The sequence below is a fragment of the Panthera uncia genome, chromosome C2 (genome assembly GCF_023721935.1).
Source record: "Panthera uncia isolate 11264 chromosome C2, Puncia_PCG_1.0, whole genome shotgun sequence".
NCBI lineage: Eukaryota > Metazoa > Chordata > Mammalia > Carnivora > Felidae > Panthera > Panthera uncia.
Genome location: NC_064810.1, coordinates 100983387 through 100989481, shown reverse-complemented (window position 1 = coordinate 100989481; position 6095 = coordinate 100983387). Strand labels below are relative to the sequence as shown.

Below are 6095 nucleotides of genomic sequence, written 5' to 3'. Positions count from 1 at the left end.
ATTTTGGTAGGTACCACAAAAAAGTTACATAGAAAATTGTATTTGCATGTTGGGACCGAAATACTAATGAGGAACAGAATGATACCTTGCTTCTTTCCCTCCCAATTCCCAGAAAGAGAAAGCCCCAAAGAAATGGCTCATTACACCAAGGATCACAAAGGGTTAATTTGTAATTTGGTGATTTGTAGGTAGTGTAGCGTGGGGAAAAAATTGCACACGTTTTCACAAATGAGACCAAAGGTTCAACATCATCCTGTGTGTCTGCTCTGCAGCCATTTTAATAACACAGGTAAGAAGATTGTTCAGAAATTTGGCCTTTCCTCTTTCCTCCTGACTCTTCTCACCAAGTCACATCCCTGATGCAGATACTTTGGAGAGGGAGGAGGGAAAGATCTGGCTCTGCAAACAGGGCTGATCTTTATGTCCTAAAAATGGGTAGTGATGTTGGCACGAACAAATATGTGTCCTTTCTTCCCTCCCTGCCTAAAGACTCCCAATAAAAGATAGAGCAGCTGCACTTGTGGTGAGCATAGCATAACAAATAGAGTTTTTGAATCACTATGTCTTACACCTGAAGCTAATGTTACATCATTGTGTATCAACTATACATAATTTAAAAATTTTTTAAAAAAAAGAGGGTCATCTCTTTCTGGACCACAGCTGACCATGGGTAACTGAAACTGTGGGATAGTGAAACCATGACTAGGAGGAGACTATTGTACTAACACTTCTTTATTAGAGGAATTGCATGAGTGAATTCCATGGTCATGGGTGTTGGTTTTCTACTTTGGGGGTAGTTACAAGGTGTGTAACCCCATTGAATCTCTTGGCTTTCAGGTCTATCCCCAGAGATGCCTCCAATTCTCCCTTGTCTCCTTTATTCTTCTATTGCCTTTCTGTTTTGTGGACCTCCAAGACCACCCACATATTTGGTGATTTGCTAGGATTCACAGATTTCAGCATCATACTCATAGTTAAGATTTATTACAGCAGCATAGTAAGGATGTACAGCTATATCAGTAAAAACACATCTGAAAAATCACATCAGGCAGAGTCTGGAGAAATCCCTGGACTGGCTTCTTGTGCCCTTTGCCTTCCGTGAGGGGTCACACACGTCATACTCTCCTGCAGTAAAAATACATCAACACCTGTCCAGGGAAGGCTGTTTGTGATTCATTCATGGTTTTCCCTAGAAGTTGATCACAGAGGCACCCAGGCCAACCAAAGTCCAGACTGTAAGATTCTAAAGAGGGTGCTGACCGTAAAAAGATGAAAACAAAACTTTTTGTAAACAGTCTTGGCAAGCTGGCACAGCAGTCAGACCTTACCAATTAGTGAGTATTTTAAAAACTAAGTTTCCAGATGTCAGTCAAAGTCCAGTCTTAAAAACAAGACCTTCTAAAGGTAACAGCCTCAGGGCAAATGTGTTAGCTTTTCCCTGCAAACTTTTCTACTTCAGTATGGATTGCTTTGGTGTCAATTAGCAATAATCACACCTCAGATAAACCTCATTGGCTACGATACTGCCATTGGGCAAAGCTATTTATGGTTTGCTTTGGAACCAATAATTTAGTTTTATTTCCTAAAGACATATTTGATGTTTGTCCACTAACTTCCATGACCTTCAATTTCCTCACTTGGAAAATGGGCTTGGAATCCAGCTGCTAGTCATCTGGCACAAATTTAGTTCAAGGCACTTTGGTATAAAGTAGGTTGGTTGGAATGGCAATTTTATTTAAAATGAATACCTTTCTAAAAATCAATTAAGGGAGTTTATGCTAAGGTGCTATGTAAACTATACATTGAAATGCTCTACAGGATATTATTTTTTTATTTATTATTGGCTCCCAGTATAGAGGACCATGTGTTTACTTTTCTTTCTTTTTTTTTTTAATGTTTATTTTTGAGAGAGAGAGACAGAGAGACAGAGTGTGAGTGGGAAGGGGCAGAGAGAGAGGGTGACTGAGCCACCCAGGCGTCCTGATCATGCCTCTTCTAAGCAGTCCTCAGCTCTTGTGTGTACTCAGGGTCCTGGACACTGGTGGGCAGATGTGCTGTTGCAGAGTTGTCTCAGTGTGACCTTTATGGAGATATTAACACCATTTTGTGCCTCAAATGTTTTGCCTTAGAAATAATACAAAGGAAACATCTTCTCTCACTTTATAGCATCGAAGTTAGAAGCACAGATTCTAAATCTGGATGGGCTAGGATTGAATCTCAATTCTTCCACTGACTGCCTGTGTTATCCTGGGCAAACAAATTTTATCTCTCTGAGCTCCAGCTTCCTTATTTGTGGGATGAGATAAAAGTACCAATATCATTGGGTTGTCGTGAGCTTTAAGTGAGCTGATACATATAAAGTACTTACAACAGTGTTTGGCACTTGGTAAGTACCTTATAAATATTTGCTATTATTAGTATTAACTTTGTTGGTATCTTCAAAGCATTGTGTTGTATAATGGAAAGAAAATAGACCTTCGAATCAGGGAGATCTGGATTTAAATCCTGGCTCAGGCATTTGTTATTTGCGTGACTTTGGGAAGGTTACTCAAGCTCTCTGAACTCTTTTCTCTTTAGATAAGGAAATGGAAACACTCTTTATCTGGCAGAGTTTCTTGTGTTTAGGATTAGAGGTAATATAAATAAAGTATCAGCACATAGTAGATACTTGCTAAATTTTTATTATTGTTCATTGATTCATTTTGTAACTATTTATAGAGTGTCTATTAGGTGTCAGGCATTATTCTGGACTTTGGAGAGATGGTTTTGAATAAGACAAGTCCCTGCTGCTTGCTGCCTATCTTAGAGTGAAGGACAACACGTGATAAATAAGTGAACTTGTGCATGCATAGTCTAATATTAGACAGTGATAAGTGCATTGGAGATGGAAGGCCTAGATGAGATGATAAGGTCGAGGAGATAGACTGGAGGCCTGGCTGGTGGTTTTGGAGAGGGTGAGGAAGGATGGCCTTTAAGAGAAGGCGACATGCATGTAGAGACTGGAATAGGGAGAATGAAAGAGCAACACAAAGCCAGGGAGGAAATGTGTTCTAGGCAGAGGTAATAACAAGGGTAAGGGCCGTGAGATGAGAGGAAGCTTGGCAGGTGTGAAAAACAGTGAAACGCCAACGTGGCAGGAGACTGGTAACCAATAGAGGAAGGATGGGGTCAGAGAGACTGGCAGGGGGCAGATCAGTCAGGGTCGGCCTATGCAAGGGGGAAATGTTGGGTTTTCTTCTGAGTGGAAGGAGCCATTGTAGAGGATAAACAGAAAAGACGTACTCTGATTTTCATTTAAAAGTTCACTCAGTTAGCAGGGCAAGTTTGGAACCAGGGAGGGCACAGAAGATTCTCATTCAGAAAATGAGCCTAATGGTGGTGGCCAGGACTGGGTCGTGCAGAGGAAGATGCTGACAGTGTCTGATTGCAAATATTGTCATTACTAGTATCATTTATTTTAGCTTATAATTATTACTAATATTGTTAGCATAAAACAACTTTTATTTCATTCAAAGCAACAGAAATGCAAGTTAACCTTTCCCAAAATACTGTATTTGAAGAAGTTCTTTGGCATTTTTGAAAGGGAAATATCACGAAGGAGAAATTTTATGAAGTGGCCTTATTTTATTCTCCTCACAGCTATATGGGAGTGAGGCTTATTACTTTTTTGATTTCTCATATTTCCTCATTATAAATCCCCCAAAGAACTTAGAAGAGAAAGGAGTGTAAACATCTTGGGTGTCATGTGTACAACGATGATTCTGAAAATGTCTCATCAACTTCTCTTTACTGCTTATAGAGTTTTCCTTCGGGAAGTCTGCTCCAGCCCCTCTAATGGGGTGTTGAATTTCCCCAGAGTAGGTGTGAAAGCTTGGTTGTCAGGGTGGTTATGGGGTTTTGTGCAGGTTGTTGCTTGCCTATCCTGTTCTGATGTTTTTCTTTTGTCAACATTTGATTGGATTCTTTCATCTGTGATTCAGTGTTTATATTAAACTCCATTTGCTTCTCTGCTCCTTCTTGAGACTTTATTATGTGGAAAAAAAGGCCTATGTCCTGTAGTGCTCATTGTCTGCTCTTTTGGAGAGGCAGTCTCTAGGAGTGCTGCATAATAAAGAGTGTTGAGAGTTGATTAACATGTGTTGGATTGCTGCATAAAGGGTGGGCCTGGAAAAGTGTTCACCATGCTCCCTTGTAAGAATAAAAGTTCAAGGAAACCTTTAAATGCCCAAACAGACCACTTGGGTCTTAACAGAAAGTCCCTCTTTAATGTCATATGTTTACCCAAAGGCAGAAACTATGGAAGTATATATGCACGTACTTCAGAAAAGTCTTTGAGTGTGGTGGACTGAAATAATTTTGCTTTGTGAGGCAACAGATTCCTTTCTAGTCAGAAGGAAGAAAAAGCAGGGCTGTTTTTGCTTTTCTTTGAAGGGGACTGCTAGAAGTCAAAGCTCGGTGCCTGTTCTGCCAACTCTTTGTGGGATATTCGGGAAGTCACTTCTCCTTTATGGATCTCATTTGTAAAATAAAGGGTGAGATCAAAAGATTTGTAAGGTCTCTTTCATCATAAATAACCCCTTGAGTTGGGTTGATGGCTTTTCTATAGTTATTTGCAGTTAGTATCTATAGCTATTCCTGAACATGGTTATTATTATTTTTAAATAGCTCATTCAAAAAGTAATGTTTTAATTCCTTTTTGTCTGCAAATCTGTTGGAAATGTTTAAATATTTTCTGAGCATAACCCGATTTTAATGAACACCATAAAAATGTCCAGTTTGATATAATAAGTCTATTTCCACTTCTCCACAGGTGGCCCAGAATAATGATATTTTACTGAATCTATTAAAAATTTTCAAAATAGTCTTTAAAAGGAATATTCCTATGAGTTGAGTATTACAGGACTTAAAAAAATGTTTGTTAAAAACAACAACAATGGCATCTGATAGAGATTCTCTGTTGCCAGTGTAAAATACCAGTACTCTATAGACATCTCATTTTATCTCCCTAATAACATGTAAATAAGCATTGCTAATTTCTTTTTCAGAGGAGGCAACTGAAACAGAAAGTTTTAGGATTTTGTGTAAAATATTATTTTCATTACAAACTCAAGTTCAAGCAATACACACAGTGTCATGATGAGGAGCAGAAAGGAGAATGAGATGGTCTCAGGAGACAAGGCACTTCCAGTAGGGAAGAAATGATTGGGTTTACAGTGTTGGTCTTTCTGCTTCCGTCCTAGACATTTCATAATAGCGGTTGTATTACATGTTTACTTTTTCATTATCTCTCTCTTCCCATTAGAATGTGAGTTTGATGAAAGCAGAAAGTACACTTTTTGTTGTTTACTTCCTTATATCTAGAGCCTTGAACAATGCTGGCTACATAGTAGGCACTCAAAATATGTTCCTAGAATGAGTGAATAAATGGATGAATAGTCTGCAGGTTGGGGCATGCTGAAAATTCATACAGTAGGTTTTTAAGGGAGATGCCATGTAGACATAGTTCAAGGGAGATTAATTTTTACACATCTGAAGACTTCACAGAGGAGGTGGTGTTTCAATTGGATTTTAAGGAATAGGCAGGGTTGCATGTGATGGAAAGTCAATGAAAAGAGCCCTTCCAGGGGGAGCAATGAGACAGGGAAAAGCAGGCATGGAAAGTTTTGAGGATAGGGACAGTAATTGTCCTGATAGTTAACACTAACTAAGCACTCTTTTTGTACTAGATAGTGTTCTAAGTTTGCATTACATGCATTGTCTCACTTGATCTTCATGACCACGTGCAAAAGTAGATGCTTCATCATCCGTCGGATTGGGGAATAGTAACCTGTAGAAGGTGGACAGTAAATAGAAATAAAAATGTCAGTGTAGGTTTATATTTTGGAACAACTTTCTTGCCACAATAATAAATGTGAACTTATTCCCCTGAAAGACAAGAAGACCCATGTGTAGTAAGAATGGATTCATCAAATCTGTGGTTGAAGGAAGTGACTTTGATACTGAGGTGACAGATGATTTAGAAGTAGAAGAAACTGCTAGCAGGTAGATCAGTCAGGAGACTATTTCACCAATTCAGGAAAGGCAATGAAGATGTG

At 38.9% G+C, this 6095-nt stretch overlaps 1 pseudogene; it reads right to left on the bottom strand.

Annotated features, from left to right (window-relative positions):
* Nucleotides 1-1469: 1469 nt before the first annotated feature.
* Nucleotides 1470-1541, bottom strand: LOC125922297 (uncharacterized; annotated as a pseudogene).
* Between the last annotated feature and the right edge of the window lie 4554 nt (nt 1542-6095).